The sequence below is a fragment of the Apium graveolens genome, unplaced genomic scaffold (genome assembly GCF_009905375.1).
Source record: "Apium graveolens cultivar Ventura unplaced genomic scaffold, ASM990537v1 ctg1340, whole genome shotgun sequence".
Classification (NCBI taxonomy): Eukaryota; Viridiplantae; Streptophyta; class Magnoliopsida; order Apiales; family Apiaceae; genus Apium; species Apium graveolens.
In genome coordinates, this window is record NW_027417199.1 from 55,612 (window position 1) to 82,265 (window position 26,654).

Below are 26,654 nucleotides of genomic sequence, written 5' to 3' on the forward strand. Positions count from 1 at the left end.
ACGTAGAGGAAGCTCTGTTGGATCCTGATTGGGTTTTAGCTATGCAAGAGGAGCTAAACCAGTTTGAAAGGAATGAAGAATGGAACCTGGTACCCAAGCCTAAAGGAAAGAATCCTATTGACACTAAGTGGGTATTCAGAAACAAGATGGATGAGAATGGCATAGTTGTCAGGAACAAAGCTAGATTGGTTGCTAAGAGCTACTGTCAACAAGAAGGAATAGATTTTGATGAAACTTTTGCCCCTGTTGCAAGACTTGAAGCCATCAGAATTTTCTTACCCTATGTAGCTCATGCCAATTTCAAAGTATATCAAATGGATGTTAAAAGTGCAATTCCAAATGGAGATTTGGAGGAGGAAGTCTATGTCAGTCAGCCTCCTGGTTTTGAAGACCCAAATTTTCCAGAATATGTCTACTATCTTTTGAAAGCACTTTATGGACTGAAGCAAGCACCCGGAGCCTGGTATGATACTTTGTCAAAATTTCTCTTAGAAAATCACTTCACCAAAGGTACTGTTGAAAAAAATTATTCTTTAAAAATGTTAATGGCTCTAGTATACTTGTTCAAATTTATGCAGATGATATTATATTTGTCCTACAGATGAAATTTTTTGCAAAACGTTTGCCAAATTGATGCAAAGTAAATATGAAATGAGCATGATGGGAGAACTTACTTTCTTGGTTTACAATTTAAGCAAGTTAGTGATGGAATATTCATTAGTCAAACCAAATACATTTATGATCTTTTGAAGAAGTTTGATCTAATGGATTGCACATCTACAAAAATTCCCATGACCACTGCAACTAAACTTGAATTAAACACTACTGAAAAGTCTGTGGACATTTCAAGCTATAGAGGCATGGTTGGCTCACTTTTATATTTAACAGCTAGTAGGCCAGATATAATGTTTGCTACTTGTCTTTGTGCTAGATTTTAGGCCAATCCTAGAAAATCTCATTTAATAGCCATTAATAGAATTTTCAGATATCTCAAGGGAACACCAAAACTTGGCATTTGGTACCCTAGAGATTCTGGCTTTGATCTAATTGGTTATTCAGATACAGATTACGCAGGTTGTAAAATTGATAAAAAAAGTATAACAGGAAACTATCAATTTCTAGGAGACAAGCTAGTATCCTGGTTCAGTAAAAAGTAAAATTATGTTTCTACTTCTACAGCTGAAGCTGAATATATTGCTGCTGGTAGTTGCTGTGCATAGATTTTATGGATGAAAAATCAATTGCTGGACTATGGTCTACAATTGAATAAGATTTCTGTTTTCTGTGATAACAGAAGTGCTATTTCCATCACTGAGAATCTAGTACAACATTCAAAGACAAAGCACATTGACATCAAGTACCACTTCATTAGAGAGCATGTTATGAATGGTAATGTGGAACTTCATTTTGTTCCAAGTGAAAAACAATTTGCAGACATCTTTACCAAACCACTTGATGAATCCACCTTCACTAGGTTGGTACGTGAGTTAGGTATGCTTAATTACTCATAATCTATTTTGATGTCTAAGCAAATTGAAATACAGCCAGAGTAAAAGTTGATATTTTCTTTCTTAGACAAAATTTTGACTAAGTCAGAATTTGTATCTCGACGGATGTTTATTATTCGTTGAAAATGAATATCCGTTGAATTATATCATCCATCAAGATATCAATTATTACTCTGGGTAATTTTATTACCATCCGTCAAATTGTACTCAATCTTAGCCGTTAATTTTAAGCATCATCCGTCGAATTTACTTACAGCCTGTATGTATAATTCAACAGATAATCTTAGAATTTTGACGGTTTTCTTTATTTTTAAACGGCTATTTTGGGCTAATTTGATAGGTTACTTTATTTCACTTTATAATTTTTGACAGTTTTATTTTTGAGTAAGTATAAAAGCTAATTTCACTTCTATTCTTTACTTTTATCTTTCTCAAGCAATTTCCCTAACTATTTCTTCTCCAAAGAAAATTCTTTTTTTTCCTGAAAACTATTCTTATTCTCAGAAATGGCACCAGTAGTCAAGATCATGTCCCAAACTGGGTTTTTGTATGAAAAGAACAACTTCATTGCATTAGTAAATAAGGAGATTACTGCTTCTGATGATTACCACAAAGTGATGAACCTCATTCGAAATTGTAAACTGAAGTATGCCATGCTAAAATCTCCTGTTATCTACTGTGAAGTGGTTGAAGAGATATGGACCACTGCTGTTTACAACTCAAGTGACAAAGCCATTACCTTTTCTCTCAAAGGTATAAACTATTGCATAAACAGTGATATAATTCGTGCATGTTTTCAATTGCCTGAGAATAATACACTAAGCCCACACACAGACACATATATAAGTTCTATGCTCTGTTCTATGGGATATGCTTTTGACCCCACCAAGCTAGGTGATGTCAAGAGAAAAGACCTCAGAAAGGAGTGGATCTTTCTCTGTGATTGTTTTATTAAGGTATTTTCTGGGAAAATTAGTAATTTTGATGCAGTGACTTATTCACTTGTAAACATGTTATATATGCTGCTTAGTGATAAGTATCATAACTTTAATGAGTATGTTCTGTTTGAATTAGGTTATAAGCTAGGAGACATTAAGAAAAGGTCTAAAAACATATATTATGCTAGATTCTTTATGTTATTGGCTAACTTTATTTCCGAAGATCTTATTATTGAGAACCCAACCAACAAGCTTGATTGTTGGGTTCAAGAAAGAAGGGTTATTGCTGATTTGAACAAGGTAGACCATTACAGTGAGGTCCCCCTAGTTTACATGCCAATCATGGAATTACCTCAGGTAAGTGAGGTAAATGTCTCTGTCTCTACTACTACTTCTCAATCACCTACTTCTTTGCCAACAACTGTGGCCATGGCATTTGTGACAGTGACCAAACAGGTGCTTACCCAAGCCACAAAACCAAAAGGTTCAAAACCCAAGTCAAAGAAAGCCCCCTCTAGTTTCTCTCAACAGAAGCTAGTTGTAAAATCCACTAAAAACCAAGAGGGGAGTGTGAAGGGAAGTGAGGCTGGTGAGGCACAGGGTGAACATCAAAGAAGCCCTGAGAATAAGGTTAGAGAGGTGAGTGAGTCCCAGCCTAGCCACACTACAGTTTCCCAACAAACTTTAGTGATTAATAAGAACATTAGCTCATTGCTAGTTGCATCCTCCCAAAAGGATGTAACTATTGAACAAAACTCTCAGCCAAGAGCACATGACAAAAGGGTAAGGGACACAAGCTCACCTCAAAATTATGCCAGAAATAAGGAATCCAAAATTATTGGGGATACACAGGGTGCACACACTGTGCCTACTACAATCAAAGACTCAGTACATGCACCTTCTCAAAGTCAGGTTGATGTGGTTCCAATAAATGTGGAGTCACAACTAAAATCTTTAGTTATTGAAGCACCTTACACACCAAACTCACCAACACTTTCACTGGATGTTGATATGATTCATACATTAATTCCTGATCTCCATCTCTAACTCTCATGGAGAAGCCAAAAATCCAAGAAAGTGAGCATCATCTTTTAGATGATTTATTTGCGCACTTGCCATTTCTTTCAGATTCTACTGAGAATACTGTGCCCAATCTCAAATCAATCACCACAGATTCTATAGTAGTATCTATCATTTCTTCTATCTCGATGAATATTATTCATCCGTCGACTAGTGATTGTATCTCGACAGATGTGCTTAACAGCAGTCATCCGTTGAAAATCTCAACTACTATTTCGACGGATGTTCCTCATCCGTTGAATTTCACTGCACCACTTCAAAATTCAATAAATGTTACAAGTGCAGATGATCTAGTAGTTGTACAATCACTCTTAGGACTGAGGGAAGAGAGTGAATTGAGTGAGAGGCTTAGTTTCTCTCAGGAAGAAGGAGAGGAAAAGAGTGAAAACATGCAAGCTATTTATTCCAGCTTGGTAAAAGTAAGTGAAGGGAGTTCCACCTTAGTAGGTGAAGGTGAGGGTGGGAGGGTGGTAAGCCAAGGGGAGCCCTTGATGTAAAAATAGAGAGATTATGAGAGAAAAGCAGGTACAGGAGAGATAAGGATGAAAACCATTGCTAGTGAGTTAATGAATGTCAGTGATGCAAAAAAAAAAGAGACTATTTAGCAAGAATATCAAGCTGTAATAGATTCTATCTCCTTGGATGCTGAGATATTTACTCATCCTGTTCCAGCATATCAAATTCTAGCTGGACAGGGCAATGAGAGTGCTGAGAAGACTTTGAACCTGGTGCACACTATTGCTTCATTGCAAAGAGCAAAGGATACTATAACTGCCATACCCTCCACAACTGGTAATGACTTTGAATTGACTGAAGACTCATTTGAGGATGATGGTGAGGATGATGAGGATGATGAGCATGAACATAGGGCGAGATGCAGAAACTCCATCATGGATGCTACACAAGGAATGCTCATATCAACATCTCCAATCCACACTTTTTAAGCTTATTCATGACACCCACCAACAATTCAAGCATCCAAAAATTCTAGCACTAAAAGACTACTTCCAGCCTACCTGGAATCTCTACAATTGCATAAGATTCAAGCTTTCCAACAAAGTCAGAATGTGGATGCCATCAAGCATGAAATTTCTAAAGTCAAACAAGACTTTATAGCAAGGTTGGATGCTAGGCTTCCGGGCACCACCATGACTGAAATAGCTCAAAATCTCAGAAAGGAAGCTGATTTGAACAGGAAGGTTGAGGCCATTGACTCTAGACTGACAAATGTGGAGAAGTCAGTGGCCAAGATACTTGCAAATCAGGAAGCTCAAACATGTCTGCTCCAATAGTTGGTGGCTGCACAACTCCCTACCTCTACTCAACTTGATGCTAACAAAAAGGGGGAGAAAGACTCTATCATCCCAGTTAGCCAGGGGGAGTCAACAAGTGAGGGGGAGAAAATGCTTAAAATTCAAGTTAGTAAAGTGATTGTGCCAGCAATTGCCTTCACTAAGCCACCAGCTATGGATATAATTAATCTAATCAATCTAGCAGTAGTAAAACTGGAATCAAATGACAAACTGAAAAGGATTGATATAGCAGCAACTGAGAAAGAGCTGGATGATAAGTGGAAGAAAATTGATGAAGAAATTCAGAAAAAGTTTGGTCTAATTGAGAAGCAAGACAAGGTCTTTTTTTACCTCTCTCAATTGAGACAAATTTCAATCAATGAGATGAGCCTAGGGAACTTAGAATGGGGTCAACCCTCAACAATCAAGTCTCCAAAGGCCGGTGTGATTTTAAAGCCAAAAAGGAATTATCCAGAGAATTCAGACAAAAATCCACGGGACCTATCATATGAAACCCCTAGGCCAGATGAAAAGAAGCTGCGTGGAAGGTCCATAGCTTTCTTCAAAGATCCCAGAGACTCAGTGCTAAAGAAAAAAATTGCAAAAATTTACAGAAATGGAAAATTGATCTGTGTAGTGGATGGACATCCACAATTTACAGATGCCAAGAAAGAGGAAAAGGTGAGGCTCAAACAACAACAAAAGCAAGCTGCTTTAGAAGCCAAAAACCAAGCTAAGAAGCCTACAGTCATAAAAACTGTTTTACCAACTGAGAATCTGGGTGAAGGAAAGAAAGAAGAACCAAAGCAGATAAAAAGAAAGTTTAGATACAAGATCCATGCAAAGAGGAAGATAGATTCTGATGAAGATAAGAAAGATCACATGCCAGCCTAATCTACAACTTCAAGTCAACCAACCATTCCTACAGTGAAGGAGGCTGAATTCAAGGTTGATCCCAACATCACCTTTCATGGTGATCCTATTGTTCCCAAGGATGAGACTATAGATTGGGACAACTTGTCTCTTCCTAATCTAAATCTTCCAATCTTTACCAAACAAAGGAAGACAAAGGAAAGAGTAGTCAAAACAGTCAAGCCTACCAAGCTCAAATCCAAGCAAGTGGCCAAACCCAAACCTAATGTCAACAAAGGAGATCAACTCTTTATATGTGACATCCAAGAATTTTTAGACATAAATCTCTATCTAGATGAGCTTGAAGAAGTTAGATCTATTGATGCCTGCAAGCACCTTCCCGAGAGACTAGTCTTCAAGTACAAATATGGTAAGGAAATCACTTGGCCACTTCACAGAATTCTCAATGAAAGCTATTCAACTTTAGTGACTGTCTTCTCCTCAATCAAGAAAAACTTTGGATTCAACATAGTAGCCAAGAAAATGGCACTAAACAAGATTGATGAGATAAGAAATAGCTGGAGATAACCAAATACACTCCCAAGAGTATTGACTATTCCCTTCACTGGAGATATGGTGCATTTGAGGCCATACTGGATCATGGAGTTCAAGGATGAAAAGAACATTAGAAGATTCTTCATATTGGAAGATCAGCTGAAGATTGCAAGCAATGAAACTCTAAAAGAAATGCAAGAAAAGATGGATCTAACAAATAATGAAGAATCAGAATTTTACAGACAACTCCAAAACCAGATTGAAGAGAATGATGTGAAGCTGGGAAAGAAGCCAAGGAAATCAAGGAAATAATCTTAATTTGCTCAGTCTAGAGGAGCACCTTGAAAATGATCTGTAAGACACTTTACAAATCATTCTTTGTGAAAATTTTCAATAAACACTTGAAATTTAAATCTAGTGTATTTCATTCTGTATTCATAAAGTGTTTTGTTATTATCAAGTTTCTTTTAATTTATGGCTACAATTCTAGTAGACATAAATTGAGGGAGATTGTTAGGAATATATTGTGTACTTGATGGATGACTTGAACAAAACACTTAGTAGATTTTAGTTAAGTGATTTTGTAGCTTTCAACGGATGATCATCTTCAACATCCGTTAAAAGAGTAGCTTATGTAAATATAAGACTAGTAGCACATTTCTGCATACTTGGATTGCTTAGTGAACTAGATGTTGTAGATTGTCCAAGTTATGTTAACTACTAGATTGATATGCAAGATAGGATGGTTAATTGTAAATATTAGATGCCTTATAATCTTGTGTAAATGAAGTAGAGTTAACTATCAAGAAGACAGTCTCAATGGATGATTTACAAAGCTTCAACGGATGATTAACATAAGTCTCGACTGATGATCAGACAAAGTTCCAACGAATGATCAATCTAAATTCCAACGGATGTTCAAATTCAAAAGAGCAGTTGATAGTGACTTGACAGTCACATGCGCTGATTGTATGCAAATGGAATGTGGAAGCCTGTTTAAAGGTTTTAGAGAACAAATAAACATTTCCATTTCCATGCTAAACTGATGATATTCAAAGATGCTGAAAAGAGAAGTGAAGAAGCATGATATTAGACTAGAACCATTTTGTCTTATTTTTTTGTCCTTTTATCATGTAACTTGGTAATATATAAATCAAGTGTAGCAAGTTGAATAAAAATGAAGTATTCAAGTTAGTAAGCAAAAATTAGAGGAATAGAAAAAGCACAATCTGTAAAGAATTTCTATGTAGTTCTTATTGTTCAACTTATAAGCAACTGTGTACTATTTGTATCACAGAGTTCTCTACTTAATATATATCTCTGGTGGAAAAGTTCAATCCACCAGAAAGTTTTTAAATACTTGTATTTAATTGCTTTGTGATTTGATTTATGTTATATTCTTATTTTGCACCATTGCAAATCAAACACAGTTAATTTATTTGGAGAAGAACTGTTCTTAAAATAAAAAAGAATCCAGAATTACATTCAACCCCCCTTCTGTAATTCTTGTTTATATTTTTTGGGAATAACAAAAAAATTAAATTAAAAACAGGAATAAAATTATTTACGCAAGGGTACAGGGTACACAGAGGGAGTCACGTGAAATTGGAGGGAGAAGAGAGAATGCGTGGATAAAATTTGTGTGGTGGAGATTCAATTCAAGTTATAAAATTAGTGGTTCTCATTGGTTTCTAGTTTTTAGAATAAGGTTGGTTTCTTTTTGACCATCTCCCTTTATATATGTATGGGGCTGTTCAAATAGAAACCACCTTAAAATAAAACTAGAAACAAGCCCAGCCCAATAAAACTTACATGCGCCTGACAACCCACATATGACTGACATGCACATGTTAAACACGCACCACTAATTCCCTCCATTTTTAAATTAATTTTTTCTCTGATTCAACGAGTTTTTTTTAAAAAAAATTGACTTCACTGTATTTTAGTACATCCTTCAACGATCAGTATGAATACCATATGTGCTATATTCCGGCGATAAATCACTAATTATGCTTATGATAATCACTAAAATTTAGCTAGTTTAACTAATAACATAAAAGTAACAGAGAGAAATATTGAATTCTGTTAGGCCTGGTTCATTTATGTGCGCTATGGTTTTATTAAGTCCAAATAAATAAAGAAAAGAAAACACTGGAGAAGGTCCGAGAGCAAAAAAGGAAATTAAAAAGGGGGAGACAAAGCGTTGCTATGAGTATGGTATTCACATTGATATACTCTTCAATCACTAAATCGTATGACGACAATCACTAAACTGTACATAGTAATCACAAATTACACATAGTAATCACTATATTGTATATAGAAATCACTATTTACATGGTCTGGTTTTTAGGGGCCCTAAAACCCTAGATTAAGTTAGGGTTTAGGCCCTAAACCCTAAATAGATGGAATGTTTATCAACTAATTTCTTATTGTTAGAAAGAGCTAAATATTTTTAAAACCTATTTAAGAAATTGGTGAACCCTAAAAACTTAACAACTATTAAATTAAGTTCCAATTCAAATTTTATATAGTAATTTCTAGATCTTGAATCACTAATTATGCTTACGAGAATCAGTTAAATTAAGAAAGTTCTAAAATTATAATAATTCCGGTTTAGTGATTCTGTTAAGTATAAATAGTGATTGTTGTCGGAATATAGAAAATATGGTATGCAAATTGATCGTTGGGAGATGGACAAAAATATAGCGAAGTTAGATTTTAAAAAAGGTTTTTCGATTAATGAAAAATTAAATTAAAAACAGGAATAAAATTATTTATGCAAGAGTACAGGGTACACAGATGGAGTCACGTAAAATTGGAGGGAGGAGAGAGAATGAGTGGATAAAATTTGTGTGGTAGAGATTCAATTCAAGCTAATTGGAGGGAGGAGAGAGAATGAGTGGATAAAATTTGTGTGGTAGAGATTCAATTTATGTCACTGGTTTCTAGTTTTTAGAATAAGGTATATATCATATACTCCCTTATTCTCAATTTATTGTCTAGTTTGCCTTTATGCGTAATTTAAAGTGTATTGACCGCATAGTTTTATTGATTATTTTTCAATTTTCTTTCTGAATTTTTATTCAAAAAAGAAAATATAAAAATTAAACAACGGAAATATGTGGTCAATGCACCTTAAACTACGTGCAAAAGTCAAATTGGACAAATAAATTGGGACGGAGGGAATATTAAAAAGTTCAATAAACTTATTGTTCACAAATTTTTGATCACAATGATTTAAAACTCGTTATCACAATTCAAAATTTTTCATGAATTTTGCCTTTTTTTTAAATAAATGAAAAAGGTCACATAAAATTTTTAAAAATCTTATAAACCAAACAAAAAATTTGATAGTTTAGCACTAAATTTTGGTTGAATTACATTATTTTTTATTTTAATAATGATATTGAATACATGAACAAAAACTAAATAAAATAGTAGTAAAATATTTACAATTTAGTTTGTACTACAATTTATATCCTGTATAAATAGAAAAGGTTTATATTTAATAAAAAAAATCATGAAAAAATTAAATAAGTTGGTAAATAAATAAAATTTCATCTATATAATTGTTAAATTTCAATGAGAGTAGCTCGAATGAAAAAAATAATATATAGATGAAAATTTTAAAATTTTAACGTTTAATACTACATAATGTCCCCGTAAATATTGCATAATATGTACTATCATATTAAAGATGAAATAATAAAAATTTGGTTGATAGTCGGTCTGGTCGCCGTAATTATAATAATATTATTTAAAATGAAACACTCTCTCATAATAAAATTATGATATGCCTAAAAATTTTGTTTTAAACAAAATAATATATAAAATTCACCTCGGTCGAACTAAACAAAATAATGCTATTGATTCAATCTTAAATAAAAAATAAAAATAAATTACATATAATTAATTGAATTTATAGGCTCGGGTTAAAACAAAATAATAAAGATTATTGATCTCACTAAAATATTATATTATTGGACCGAGCTCAAATAAAATAAATATTTAAAAAAAATTCGTTTGCTCGATAAAATATCATCAGAAACAAATAAAATAATATATACTATCCATTCGGTCTAAAACAAAATAATATTCATACCGAACTAGAATAAAAATAAATAAAAAAACTTATATTTAGGCGGATTTGAGTGATATAACAGGCCTGAAGTAAAAACAAAGATTTGAAACCCCTCATGCTAAAATAAAATAATAAATATTACCGATCTGACTAAAAAAAATTATTAAACCGAGCTAAAATAAAATTAAAATTTAAAAGATAAATCGTTGATCAATATAATGTCATTATATTAAAACAAAATAAATTATATCATTTATTCGATTTAAAACAAAATAAAATTCACCTAGAAGTAAAATAAAATTTAAAAATAAACTAAATGTAATTAAATAGATCTAATAGATATAACAGGTCTAGGGTTAAAAAAATTAATGTATATTACTAATCTACTCTAAAATTAATATTAAATTTAAACTAAAGATAACTCTTATATTATAAGTCTGGGTTAAAAATAAAATTAAACCTAACTAATTTGTTGGTAGATATAGTGTAATCTTAGAATAGTGTGATAATTAGGATCCGATTCTAACAGCCAAAATACTAAAATTTGATATTTGATTTGTATGTGCAATGTTTGGGATTATACAATTACAGATTTTCTTTAATATCTATAATATACATACTATTTTAATAATAAAACAAAAATAGTGATATAATGGTGTAGGATTAAAATAAATCAATATATTATTCATCCGGGCTAAATATAATACAATTAATTTATGATAATTAGATCATCTAAAATAAAATAATATATAATTTATCTCGGCTAACATAATTTTTTAACCATTAACAAATCAATGATAATTTGTATATTATTGATGTGATCCAAAATTTAGCTTTTAATTTTTTTTTTTGAAGAAAATGCTAACTTTCATTAAGTAACATCGTGCAAAAGAGTCTCCAACAACAAATCTGGAGGAGACGTTAATATGTTTGGGCAATCTAGCGAACAAGGTAAACGAGCCATCAAGTGGGCTACTTTATTCGCCTGTCTTTTAACAAATTGAATTGAAAACCCTGATCTAGCCAGTAAAGTCGTGCGACAATCTTCCAAAATATGGCCAACTTCCAAATGATTCTCCTGGGAATGATTAATAGCTTGCACACAGAGGAGAGAGTCTGATTCTATACAGACCACCTGATTCGACATCGAACACAACCAATGCAAACCTTCCTGAATAGCCAGAGCTTCTGCTTCTAAAACTGTGCTCACCATCTGTAAACAGATGGCCTTTCCTCCCACAAAAATTCCATGATGGTCACGAAGAACAAGACCTACGGTAAACAAGTCTGATCCCGGCTTTATAGATGCATCAATATTCAACTTCAGACAACCCTCACGAGGAGGTTTCCATTTTTGAAGTGACTTGTTACTAGCCCTAACACTGAGCATCTGATTTTGGGCTTTAAGATGCTTTGCCTTCTTCCACTCTGAGATAGACTTAGAACTCCAGTCTATAGCCACCCGTCCTGTAACCACCTTGTTATCCCATACCCTTCTGTTTCTAAAAAACCAGATTCCCCACAAAACCTTGGCCACCACTTCAATTTCCTCCCTCAAAGCACTACTAATCTTTTGTATAAGCTAGTCAGGGACAAAATCCACCGTCTGCATATCGTAAGTTAAACCTGCATAATGCCAACAACTAGAAGCAAACGGACAATCGAAAAAACATACCCCAGGTGTTCAATATCTGCCATACACATAGGGCAAGTTATTGGTAGCCGCACTCCCTTTGCACTCAATCTTCTTCGAACATGGATGTTATTTCTACAAAATCTCCACAAGAAAATTTTGATCTTGTGAGGAAGATTCAGTCTCCACAACTTGCTCCAGCCATTAGATTGATAGACACTACCAGGTCCTATATTGGAATCATGCCAAAGCTGATAACCTGTCTTCACTGTATATTGACCATTTGTCGTTCGAGACCATGCTAAACGATCAACTGCAGGATTTTGTGGGATACGCACTGCCAAGATCAGACGAGCATCATCCTCTGTAAAAAAGGACTTAACTTTATCCGCCTCCCAACTCCTATCATCTGTTCTGAAAAAACTTGATACCTGCACTTGATTACAGCCATAGTCTATACTTTGAGACACACAAAAATCATCCTTATTCTGCAACCATGGGTCCCTTATTGCATTGATGTCCCTACCGTCTCCAAGAATCCATCTATACCCCTTACAAACGCGTCTCCTTGCTGTCATGATCCCCGACCATATGTAGCTAGATCCTGGACTCACAGAGGCATGAAGAAAATGAGAATCTGGGTAATAACGTGCTTTGTAAACACGAGCAACCAATGAATGAGGCTTTTTTATAAAATTCCAACAGTGTTTCCCCAATAGTGCTATATTGAAACCGTAAAGATTCCTAAAACCCATACCACCTCTACTCTTCGATGAACTCATAGAATCCCAAGAGAGCCAGCTTATTCCTCGTCTATCACTAGAGCTAGTACACCACCAATACTGTAACACCCCCAGATCCGGGGTCGGGGATCCGGGTCGTCACGAGTTCCATTTCCCTTAATAACACCCAATCTTAATAATTACTCAACTACTCTGTACTGTGACCCCACAATAAACACACATACCACACGTTATAGTCTCAGAGATGAACATCCAAAAATAACCACAAGTCATTTTATTCCACAATTATCTGCCAATACATCTTAAAAGGTTTTCTGAATAAATTTACATTTCTTTGCCATTATTATAATTCATAAATATAAATAAATCTGGTACATCAAAATTTGAAAGCCTAGCCTATTGGTAGTTCCTACCTCAGCTACGGCGGCATCAATGCTTCTAGAAAACTGTGGAACGTCTCCTAATCGCTTGCGAATCGGGAGCTTGGTTCTGTTCATCTTTTCTATCTGATGTTGTGTGATGAAAGAAGAAAGCAAGGGTGAGCAGCAAGCCCACCAAAATAATATGTATAATGATTAATAGTATATGAGCCTTCTCATAGTACTCATGAAAGTCTTGGTCAAAAGAAATGAACCAAGTTTGATATCTTAATGTGATGAAATCGCAAAATATTCAGTATATATACATATATACTTTTGAAAATATTGGAAGTCCTCTTCCATGCATAATACACACAGAGTTCCAGTGTATAACTGTATAAAAATACCGTTGCAAGGTGATCTCATATATCTAACCTTGTCTCAACGTTTTTCTGAAAATCTTTGTCATGCATAAGATAATCATTTACTAGATATAAGTTTAAAAAAAAATGAAGTTACAAGATACTCCAATATACTTTATATCTACATACTACTTGAACTACCACCGTTCAAGTTATAATCAGTTTCAAAGTTCATCACCCAGATGAGACTACAAGATAAGACTTGAATAGATTCAATCTTTGAAATATCATTATAAATAATGAAGTTACGAGATACTTCATTAAGTCCTGATATATATATCCATATATATATATCTCATACATTTCCTGAAAATCTCTGTCATGTAAAGTATGAACAGAGTTATAATATCCAATGAATTTTGGAAAGGAAAAGAATTTTGGCATAAACCAGATATCTTGCTGATCAGGCAAAGATACCAATAAGTAACCTTTTCTACTGTAGATGGATGAATTCCTCACCCGTCATCACCCTGGCCGCATTAGGACCTCGCGCTAGACCGTTACCCGGCCACTCACGCGTTGATGGACTACCACCCAGCCACTTACACTTTGATAGACCGTACCCCGGCCTGTCGCTTATGCCGACTCAATTAGATGGGCTTACTTCCCGAACATTGGGCAAATAATCAATTCATTTATCAAAACAGCAACCTTGTTGCGAATATAAAATACACCATAGAGCCGGATCCCTCAGGTTTTGAACGAGTATTTAAATCCCCTTTAAAAGGAAGATCTTAAATATAAAAATGAGTTTTGGGATCCGCTCTAACTTTTAAAAATCATTTTGAAGACTCGAAAACACTTTAAAGAGTGTTTGGAGTGATGCTGATTTAATAAAGTAAATCAGTCCCAATATATTTAGAAAATGTCTGAATATTATTATTTAAATAATATTCCCATAAAGAATAATCTTTATACAAATAATTGAAGTAGAAGTTGTAAGACTTATACTTGAAATGAGTATTAAATAACCAAAGATATACTTATATGAAAGTACTATCTTTATTTGAATAATCGAAAATAAGTTTGATTATCGAAACATTATTCTTTAATAAAATACAGAATATATCTCAGCAAATAATCGGAGTCATAGATCCTCAAATGAATATTCAAATAATATTCATTAAATAATATAAACTGAGTCATAAGCCCTCGAATGAATATTCAAATAATATTCAATAAATAATATAAAAGAGTCATAAGCCCTCGAATGAATATTCAAATAATAAAATAAAAGGAGTCATAAGTCCTCGAATGAATATTCGTAATAATATTCATTAAATAAAATAAAGTTATCGAATAAACCTTATTCGATTAATAGTTTTTTAAAAACTATATCAATATATATATATATATATATAAATATATATTATACTCGGGAGCCTCGCCTCCCGGTTTAGAAATATGTTCACCTTTTATCCCCTATACTAAGGGTAAACTCAAATACCGCTTATCTCTAGCATAGGTATTATGCAACTATAAGCATTTGAACCAACAGATATATAAATCAAGAATATGAAACAGGCATGCATATATACCATATCACATGCTACAATATATCGCAAGAATTTGCTAATAACCAATATGCATTTATCGCAAGATCATGCATATACACATATACATCACAACAACAGTTATACGGGTAGAAAACTTGCCTGAGCGACTGGGGGTTACGAATGGCTCGGGACGAGTCTGGTAACCTATAAACAACAAGTAAGTTGGAATTAAACCAAAGTCACTTGTAAATCTATACTTTAACTAACTTAGACTATAACGCTTGTTTTGCGCTTACTGATTCTCTTAAGTCACTCGAGTACCCTCGGCTCCACCATTTTTAATAATTTAACCTTTACGAGTTTTAAGGCGATTCCTTCGCGAGTGTCTTACCAACTGCCTAACACACTTACCATAAATGTTTCATACATTAATTAACCCTTTCTGGTCTTTAACCTATGTTTCAAAGTAAGGCGAGGGGAAAAGTTTCGTCCGCAAAACGCCGTTACTTGAAACGGTCGTTTCTCCTAAACCGTGCATCGGAATCGAATGAACTATATATCAAAACGAAGCTCGTAACATGAGCTATCTAAACATGGCAGTGGTCATAATCTAGCAGGGGGTTCTCGGGTCCTAATGTTATGCACAAAAACAGTCCAAAGAAAATCGGACATTACGACGGCTATGTTTACGCGATTACCAATGTTTAAACTACTCCAATTAACCACCAACCAACTCATAACCATCAATACAACAAAACTTCACCTAAACCATATCACATCAGTCCATAATCTCCAAGGTTTTCAACTCAAACAACCACAATCAAGACCTATGAACTATAATCAAGCTTCAATTACCAAAACACTTCCAAATCAAACCAAACTACTAATAATCACAATCCATGCTTCTCATTTCACAACACCAACCATTAAACTTACTAACAAATAAAGTAAAGGCTAGGGTTTGAAGTTTATACCTTCCTTGGGAGGTGTTAAGTTGCTAGGAAGCCTTAGGGAGCCTCCTACAAGCTTGATCATGATTATTTGGACGAGACTTGTGAACAAGAGTTGTAGGCCATCTCAATACCTTTCCAATGAGCTATAGAACACAATATTTGAGTGAGAAATGAAGGAGATACAGCAGTTTTAGTGTTCTGGTTCTGTTTTGGCCGAGAGCATGAAGAACAATGCCTTGGTTTCTTTTTGATTTTGATGAAAAATGATTTGATTGGCTTGGTTGGTTTGATTTTTTGTGTTTGTTTTAGTAAATTACCTAGTTGCCCTTGATTTTGTGTGGTTAAAAAGCCACCACATCTCCTTCCTTCCCATGTCATGCTTGTGTCATCCTCATGATGTCATCCTCCCCTCCTTGTCCTCTTTCTATTGGTTGGATGACATCATCCCCACTAATCCCCTTGATTAACTTCCTAATCGTTTGCCTAATGACCGCTGATCTGTTATACGGTTCGCTTAACTTTCGTTTTCATTTATCGTTTGAGGGATCATACCCGGGATCTTATTACTTAGGTTCCCTTAACCTTTCTCAACATATTATATTCCTTTTATGATCCTCTCCTATAATCCTTTAATATAAATCCTTTTTATCCTGTTACCTTTTTCTCAAATCTTTCCGTATCTAGTGTATTTCCGGGAAAAATCAAAGTGTTCGGATTTGGATTCTGACGATCTTTACATACACTTATATCCCATATAAAGTACTAATAAAATCTCAGAATATCCATATCAGAACCCCTACATAGTGTGGCATGAAAAGTTTTCTCATTCAGCAAAAACACTATTCATAAGGGTTTCAAAAATTTCCCAAAAATTGGGGTTATTACAGTCTCCCCTCCTTAAAAGGATTCCGTCCCGGAATCAGATAGAAAGTGAATAGGGATACTCTCTTAGCATTGTACTTTCTAACTCTCGAGTAAATTTTCCCACATTGTGGTTCTACCATCAAACTCTTACTAGTTTGATAACCCTTCTCCTAAGCACTCGTTTCTTTTTACTCTATACCCTTCCTGGTTGCTCCATATAGGTTACGTCTGGTTGCATGTCTATGCGCTCATATGCCCCTATTTGTCTGGCATCCGAATTACACTTCCTTAACATTGATACGTGGAACACGTTATGAACTTGCTACATGTTCGGGGGTAGGGCTAGCTCATATGCTAACTTCCCAAACGTCTTAATATATCCAAGGGTCCAACAAATTGTAGACTTAGCTTTCCTTTCTTTCCGAACCTCATCAATCCTTTTCAAGGGTTTCCAAGGGGATACCTATAACATTACTAGGCCCCCTATTTCATACTCTTTGTCCTTTTTTTGAGTCAAATCAGCATACCTCTTATGTCCATCTTGGGTTACTACCAGCCGTCCTCTGATTAGATCTATTATATCCCTGGTCCTTTGGACTACTGCGGGTCTGAGCATCTTGCGCTCTACAACTTCATCCTAACATAAGGGAGATCGACATTATCTTCCCTCAAGGATCTCATAAGGTGACACCTCGATAATGACATATGATCTATTGTCGTGATATAACTAAATCCGCGTTAAGTGATCATTCCAAATTCTTTCAAGTCTATTGCACAGACTCTCATTATAGCGTTTAGCATTAGAGCTTTTGCTTCTCAATACCCATTCTCTTCTAGTTCGTAATCGCTACAACCTTCCGTTCCTAATATTATACTAGTTATACTTTTGCTCGTTAGCGTTCTATAACCTTTTAATGACCACGACAACCTTAGTATCACGAATGTGTTTCCATTCCGCATACTACCACTACTTTATTACTCCTTTTTCAGTTGTTTCTATTTTTCAAAATTTGATCAATCAAATAGAAGTAAAGGAATTTGTTGAGAGATCACTATGATCATGAACACTTGTTATATTGCATAGTTAGTACAGAAGGTGGCCAGCCTTTAGTACTTGACAAGCAATTAAACAATAGTTGGTATCCTACTAGGCTTCTATCATACAGATAGACAGTCATTCGGCAATACCTCCCCTTCTGGAAGGGTTGTTCTTCTCAACTTACATGAAATGAAAAGAAGAGAAAAGAACGAACTGAAGAGAATTGTATATATATAAAAAAATATACTGCCACAAAATATCTGGCTTGGAACCTACCTCTGAACTATAGAGGTTTGTCATAGGAGAACAAAACATATACGTATTTATATCAGCATCAAGTATTATAGCATCGTATTTCCCATGCCTAAATATTTCTATTCCGTCCATCATTCTATGGACCCATGCTCTTCCTCGAGCTTATACACAATCACCTTTGAAACTCCCTCGATTTCGAAAATCGAACCTGGGATCTCATTTTAGACATCACCGTTACTAGAGTTCTATGCTTGCACCGCAACCTTCCTCATATAGTAATACGACTCTCTTTTCATAAGAGGGAATAAATATCCAATAGGTAGATACTCTACTTAATTAGTCTATCAATGATAACTTATACACTACCACGACCCGTTTAGTGGTACTCAATCTCAACATCCATTCCAATACAACTCTCACGGTTGTAATCAGCTCATTACTCGCAGAATCATTGCTGCATTACTATGGCCCACCGTTGACCTACTGTAGTCATTCATTTTCCATGAAGTCTTAATAGCTAACCATACGGAGTCCATACATGTCGTATCAAATCCTTCTAAGGAGGTAACATAATCACCATTCATGATTCATGGAGTACACTCCTGATCCTAACATAGATACATGACATGAAGCATATAAAATTGCAGAAGAGTTTCAATCAAAGCACCGATAGCAGGTTAATACCATTCTTAATCATATGCCTTCAATAGAAGACTTAACTCAAAGGTTTGTTTGGTCCTTTTTGAAACATGGTCCTGGCTTATCTCAAGATAGGACCTTCTAAGATAGATAGCCCGTTCATGGCGATTACACAAATTAAACCTTTACCAACTACTATTACGGTTGGGTATTGCACAGTCATCAGAAGGAATGTCAATCTTCCAAACCATAATTCAACCTTCACATTTTTAACCATCATCACTGTATTCTTTTGGCACACGCGCCTATAATTATCCACTTACCTTTAAAGTGTCGGCCACCTCTTTGGCCTTTCCTGATAGTACAATTTCCTTATAGTCAATGTCATTTTAACCACCTCCAAATAATTTTCTACCTCATTTCAATCACAGCTTATGTGAAGATGTTTTCCTTAAAATCTGATGGGAAAGAAAAGAAAAAAAAATCACCATTTTTCCATAAGTTATTGCCTCAATCTTTAGAGGCTAATCACTGTCAAGACTGACTCTCAATCATACTTAGAACATTTTTTATCTTAAGTCCTAATTGCCCTGAACAATTTCGACCATTACTGGTTCGATCCATACTTTCTCATGGTTTAACACGTGCCCCACTTGGCATCATTATAATTATGTCATATTTCCTTTATCAACATTTTATTCTTGAGAATTTCGAATATTTCCTTTCTCCTTGTAAAACCTCTAAGGTTATCCTTCAATCGTTCCTCCTGTATTCCCTATATACAGGGCATATCAAAATACCATTTACTAATACTAGAACCATTGTCTATATACTTCTGAAAAATTTCTCCACTGATCCTTAAAGGTTATTATTACCTTAATCCTTTCCAATTCATACTGTCAAAACTCATACTATCCCTATTAAGGGTGAAATGCCAACCTTTATGCATTCCCCTAGGATTCGTTTTAAGTTACCGATGTTCTATCCTTAATTCCACCTTTAAAAAGGTACAAGCATCCTTCCATGGATAAATAAAGTCATATATCCCTGATAAGGGTATCTTATTCAATCATTTCCACCTCGATAGTCTATACCGAATTTCACAATAGCATCCTTATTCAAGTTAAGGTCAATCCACATGGCCTCCAAAAGATAAAAATGGTTATCCGCTTTTCTTTCCTGATTTGGTAATGATCACATGGATGATCTGGAAGATATTGGTCGTGTTCAACGTGAACTTCTTCTTAATAAATCCTTATTTACTTTTGTTGTTTATCTCAACAGTCATCTCAATGTTGGGATATCTTTCATACCTGGCGTCTCCCTTCCTGGGTATCAAGCCACCGGTCTTACACTTCACATTCTTGAAGGTCACTTCCTTCATCCAATTTTCTTAATTTCTTACTTTCTTGTCTCCTCAGTCTATCCGCGTCTCATTATTTATCCTTCGAACTATCTCAAGGTTTCTTCGAATCCTCCCAACTTACAGGGGATAATATATATGTATCTATTATACCTTCAACCATCAATTTAACTCATGGTATATCACCCTCATCCTGACGATTACATACTTTTCTATGTCTATTATTACGAGTCTTTAGGGTTTCCTCATACCCAACTCCCTTATCATTCCTCAAACTCTATTGCCTTTATATTCCTTTCCACTTCAGTTTCTTTTTATTTTCCTTTCTCTTATCGTTATTTCATGAACCAACACAACATAAGCATTGATTTCAAACATCCCGTCATTCTGGATTCGTGTCTTCAGAACGAATCTTGATAACTTTTACAACTTAGATTCATAATTCATCATACTCGTCTGCCTTTGTTCTGGCTCTAAAGCTTTTACACTATTCCATAACCTTGGGAATTACTTTCCCGAAAATAATTGGCTGAACTTTAATCAGTTTATTATAATCTCTTGCTCCGTGCCTTCCTTGGCCTTTCACCAGCGGGTGGTCTCTCTCTTGGGAGGGTAAGTGACAAAAACAGTCTTTTGTGATTCGTCAATCATTTAGAATCTCAAATGATTCCTATATTTCCTTTAGCCAGGCTCTTGCCTCGACTAAGTCAACCTGTTCCTTGGAACTCTGAGAGCTTAACGATTTAAAGGTCATGAAAGAATTTCCTGCCGCATTGTCCCCTCAGGGTGGTGGTTGGGGATAATAGTCTAAGTTCTGTCTAGACAGGTCCATAAATTGCCATATAGGAGTACCGTCTCGGGTCTTCTTTCCTTACTCGACTTTCTGTTTCCTTAGTATGAAATGTTTCCACCTTCTCCCATAATCGGGGTTATCTTATACATTAAAAACCTTGTTTTCCACTCTATTATGTTATGGGTTCTTTCTTTCTTGATGGCAACCTCCCTGACTATCACACTCTGGGTTTGCCCTAAATCCTATTCCTCAAACTATGGCTCTCATCTAAGTTCTCATCCTTATGCTCTTGAACTTTCAGAACCCAAATTCTATAGGAATACCTCATTATTCCCTTATCATCATTCTCAGTATTAATCTCATATTTATTTGTTGGCTCTCTGCCTTCATTCATCACCTTTTTCTGGCACAATATGCTCTTTTCCAATAATTCGATCTCTATTGCAATCTCAAACAGCTTTTCGGTACCGGCTCCGGTTACCTTCACTACTATTTCCATTTTCTCAAAATCTCTTATCAACTCTCCCAAAGACATTATCATCTTGAGTCTCTCCTTTTTACTAATGGCATCAGCCACCACATTGGCTTTCCCCGAATGATAAAGAATCTCCCAATCATAATTCTTGATTAGCTCTAACCGCCTCCTCTGGCGTATGTTGAGCTCTTTCTACGTAAGAATGTACTAGAGCACTTATGGCTTAGGTAATTCTCGCACTTCTCTCCATACAAGTAGTGCCTCCAATCTTTAGGGTAAAACTATTGCCACGAGCCTAAGCTCATGGGCGGGGATATCGAATTTCATATTACCTTAATTGTCTTGACGCAGACGCGATTATCTTGCTGTGCTAGGAAGCACCCTAATTCCTTATGCGAAGCGTCACTTACAAATCACAAAATCTCCTTTTTCCATCCGGCAACGCCAACATAGGGGCCGTCACCAACCTTTGCTTCAGTTCTTAAAAGCTGTTCTCGCATTTCTCTGTCTATTCGAACTTCTCAGTCTTATGAGTAAGCCGCGTTAAAGGGGCTACTATCTTTACAAACTTCAACGAACCTCTGGTAGTGACCGGCCAATCCTACCTCTGGTAGTCGACCCAACCAGGGTCATCAATTCATCAGTGGTCCTTTATCCAATCTCGTCAGGATCCTCCATGGGATCCTCCTCAGCAACTATCCCTTCTAGGACAACATCCTCAACTGCTACATCCTCAATATCAACATCATCCGGTCCTACGTTAGGACGCTCTATTGGATCCACAATCCGATCTCCAATTAGTAATAAAACATCATCGCGTTGATGTTCCTCAACTTCAGGGTTCGGAGTCCCGCTACCATATACGATAACGAACTACGCTTCTATCGCTACATTTCTAAGGGTTCCCATAAGGGTTTTAACTGTCAGTACTACGTTAGGTAGTCCGACTATGAACTTGGCAAGAGTTCTTATTATCTTAGTGAACTTATTATCTTAACGTCCCATCATCTCTGAGGTTTATAACGCTTAGCTCTGATACCATTTCTGTAACACCCCCAGATCCGGGGTCGGGGATCCGGGTCGTCACGAGTTCCATTTCCCTTAATAACACCCAATCTTAATAATTACTCAACTACTCTGTACTGTGACCCCACAATAAACACACACACCACACGTTATAGTCTCAGAGATGAACATCCAAAAATAACCACAAGTCATTTTATTCCACAATTATCTGCCAATACATCTTAAAAGGTTTTCTGAATAAATTTACATTTCTTTGCCATTATTATAATTCATAAATATAAATAAATCTGGTACATCAAAATTTGAAAGCCTAGCCTATTGGTAGTTCCTACCTCAGCTACGGCGGCATCAATGCTTCTAGAAAACTGCGGAACGTCTCCTAATCGCTTGCGAATCGGGAGCTTGGTTCTGTTCATCTTTTCTATCTGATGTTGTGTGATGAAAGAAGAAAGCAAGGGTGAGCAGCAAGCCCACCAAAATAATATGTATAATGATTAATAGTATATGAGCCTTCTCATAGTACTCATGAAAGTCTTGGTCAAAAGAAATGAACCAAGTTTGATATCTTAATGCGATGAAGTCGCAAAATATTCAGTATATATACATATATACTTTTCAAAATATTGGAAGTCCTCTTCCATGCATAATACACACAGAGTTCCAGTGTATAACTGTATAAAAATACCGTTGCAAGGTGATCTCATATATCTAACCTTGTCTCAACGTTTTTCTGAAAATCTTTGTCATGCATAAGATAATCATTTACTAGATATAAGTTTAAAAAAAAATGAAGTTACAAGATACTCCAATATACTTTATATCTACATACTACTTGAACTACCACCGTTCAAGTTATAATCAGTTTCAAAGTTCATCACCCAGATGAGACTACAAGATAAGACTTGAATAGATTCAATCTTTGAAATATCATTATAAATAATGAAGTTACGAGATACTTCATTAAGTCCTGATATATATATCCATATATATATATATATCTCATACATTTCCTGAAAATCTCTGTCATGTAAAGTATGAACAGAGTTATAATATCCAATGAATTTTGGAAAGGAAAAGAATTTTGGCATAAACCAGATATCTTGCTGATCAGGCAAAGATACCAATAAGTAACCTTTTCTACTGTAGATGGATGAATTCCTCACCGGTCATCACCCTGGCCGCATTAGGACCTCGCGCTAGACCGTTACCCGGCCACTCACGCGTTGATGGACTGCCACCCAGCCACTTACACTTTGATAGACCGTACCCCGGCCTGTCGCTTATGCCGACTCAATTAGATGGCCTTACTTCCCGAACATTGGGCAAGTAATCAATTCATTTATCAAAACAGCAATCTTGTTGCGAATATAAAATACACCATAGAGCCGGATCCCTCAGGTTTTGAACGAGTATTTAAATCCCCTTTAAAAGGAAGATCTTAAATATAAAAATGAGTTTTGGGATCCGCTCTAACTTTTAAAAATCATTTTGAAGACTCGAAAACACTTTAAAGAGTGTTTGGAGTGATGCTGATTTAATAAAGTAAATCAGTCCCAATATATTTAGAAAATGTCTGAATATTATTATTTAAATAATATTCCCATAAAGAATAATCTTTATACAAATAATTGAAGTAGAAGTTGTAAGACTTATACTTGAAATGAGTATTAAATAACCAAAGATATACTTATATGAAAGTACTATCTTTATTTGAATAATCGAAAATAAGTTTGATTATCGAAATATTATTCTTTAATAAAATACAGAATATATCTCAGCAAATAATCGGAGTCATAGATCCTCAAATGAATATTCAAATAATATTCATTAAATAATATAAACTGAGTCATAAGCCCTCGAATGAATATTCAAATAATATTCAATAAATAATATAAAAGAGTCATAAGCCCTCGAATGAATATTCAAATAATAAAATAAAAGGAGTCATAAGTCCTCGAATGAATATTCGTAATAATATTCAAATAATAAAATAAAAGGAGTCATAAGTCCTCGAATGAATATTCGTAATAATATTCATTAAATAAAATAAAGTTATCGAATAAACCTTATTCGATTAATAGTTTTTTAAAAACTATATCAATATATATATATAAATATATATTATACTCGGGAGCCTCGCCTCCCGGTTTAGAAATATGTTCACCTTTTATCCCCTATACTAAGGGTAAACTCAAATACCGTTTATCTCTAGCATAGGTATTATGCAACTATAAGCATTTGAACCAACAGATATATAAATCAAGAATATGAAACAGGCATGCATATATACCATATCACATGCTACAATATATCGCAAGAATTTGCTAATAACCAATATGCATTTATCGCAAGATCATGCATATACACATATACATCACAACAACAGTTATACGGGTAGAAAACTTGCCTGAGCGACTGGGGGTTACGAATGGCTCGGGACGAGTCTGGTAACCTATAAACAACAAGTAAGTTGGAATTAAACCAAAGTCACTTGTAAATCTATACTTTAACTAACTTAGACTATAACGCTTGTTTTGCGCTTACTGATTCTCTTAAGTCACTCGAGTACCCTCGGCTCCACCATTTTTAATAATTTAACCTTTACGAGTTTTAAGGCGATTCCTTCGCGAGTGTCTTACCAACTGCCTAACACACTTACCATAAATGTTTCATACATTAATTAACCCTTTCTGGTCTTTAACCTATGTTTCAAAGTAAGGCGAGGGGAAAAGTTTCGTCCGCAAAACGCCGTTACTTGAAACGGTCGTTTCTCCTAAACCGTGCATCGGAATCGAATGAACTATATATCAAAACGAAGCTCGTAACATGAGCTATCTAAACATGGCAGTGGTCATAATCTAGCAGGGGGTTCTCGGGTCCTAATGTTATGCACAAAAACAGTCCAAAGAAAATCGGACATTACGACGGCTATGTTTACGCGATTACCAATGTTTAAACTACTCCAATTAACCACCAACCAACTCATAACCATCAATACAACAAAACTTCACCTAAACCATACCACATCAGTCCATAATCTCCAAGGTTTTCAACTCAAACAACCACAATCAAGACCTATGAACTATAATCAAGCTTCAATTACCAAAACACTTCCAAATCAAACCAAACTACTAATAATCACAATCCATGCTTCTCATTTCACAACACCAACCATTAAACTTACTAACAAATAAAGTAAAGGCTAGGGTTTGAAGTTTATACCTTCCTTGGGAGGTGTTAAGTTGCTAGGAAGCCTTAGGGAGCCTCCTACAAGCTTGATCATGATTATTTGGACGAGACTTGTGAACAAGAGTTGTAGGCCATCTCAATACCTTTCCAATGAGCTATAGAACACAATATTTGAGTGAGAAATGAAGGAGATACAGCAGTTTTAGTGTTCTGGTTCTGTTTTGGCCGAGAGCATGAAGAACAATGCCTTGGTTTCTTTTTGATTTTGATGAAAAATGATTTGATTGGCTTGGTTGGTTTGATTTTTTGTGTTTGTTTTAGTAAATTACCTAGTTGCCCTTGATTTTGTGTGGTTAAAAAGCCACCACATCTCCTTCCTTCCCATGTCATGCTTGTGTCATCCTCATGATGTCATCCTCCCCTCCTTGTCCTCTTTCTATTGGTTGGATGACATCATCCCCACTAATCCCCTTGATTAACTTCCTAATCGTTTGCCTAATGACCGCTGATCTGTTATACGGTTCGCTTAACTTTCGTTTTCATTTATCGTTTGAGGGATCATACCCGGGATCTTATTACTTAGGTTCCCTTAACCTTTCTCAACATATTATATTCCTTTTATGATCCTCTCCTATAATCCTTTAATTTAAATCCTTTTTATCCTGTTACCTTTTTCTCAAATCTTTCCGTATCTAGTGTATTTCCGGGAAAAATCAAAGTGTTCGGATTTGGATTCTGACGATCTTTACATACACTTATATCCCATATAAAGTACTAATAAAATCTCAGAATATCCATATCAGAACCCCTACATAGTGTGGCATGAAAAGTTTTCTCATTCAGCAAAAACACTATTCATAAGGGTTTCAAAAATTTCCCAAAAATTGGGGTTATTACAAATACTTATTTAACATCCTCTCAAGCTCCTGACATAGAGATTTTGGAAGCAAAAAACACGACATGCAATAAGAGGGAATAGACTGAGCCACGTTTCTAATCAGAATTGATTTACCTGCTTGAGAAATAGCTTTCGACTTCCAACCTTGTAATCTTTTACATACTTTATCTTTGACAAAACCAAACACCCTTTTCTTTG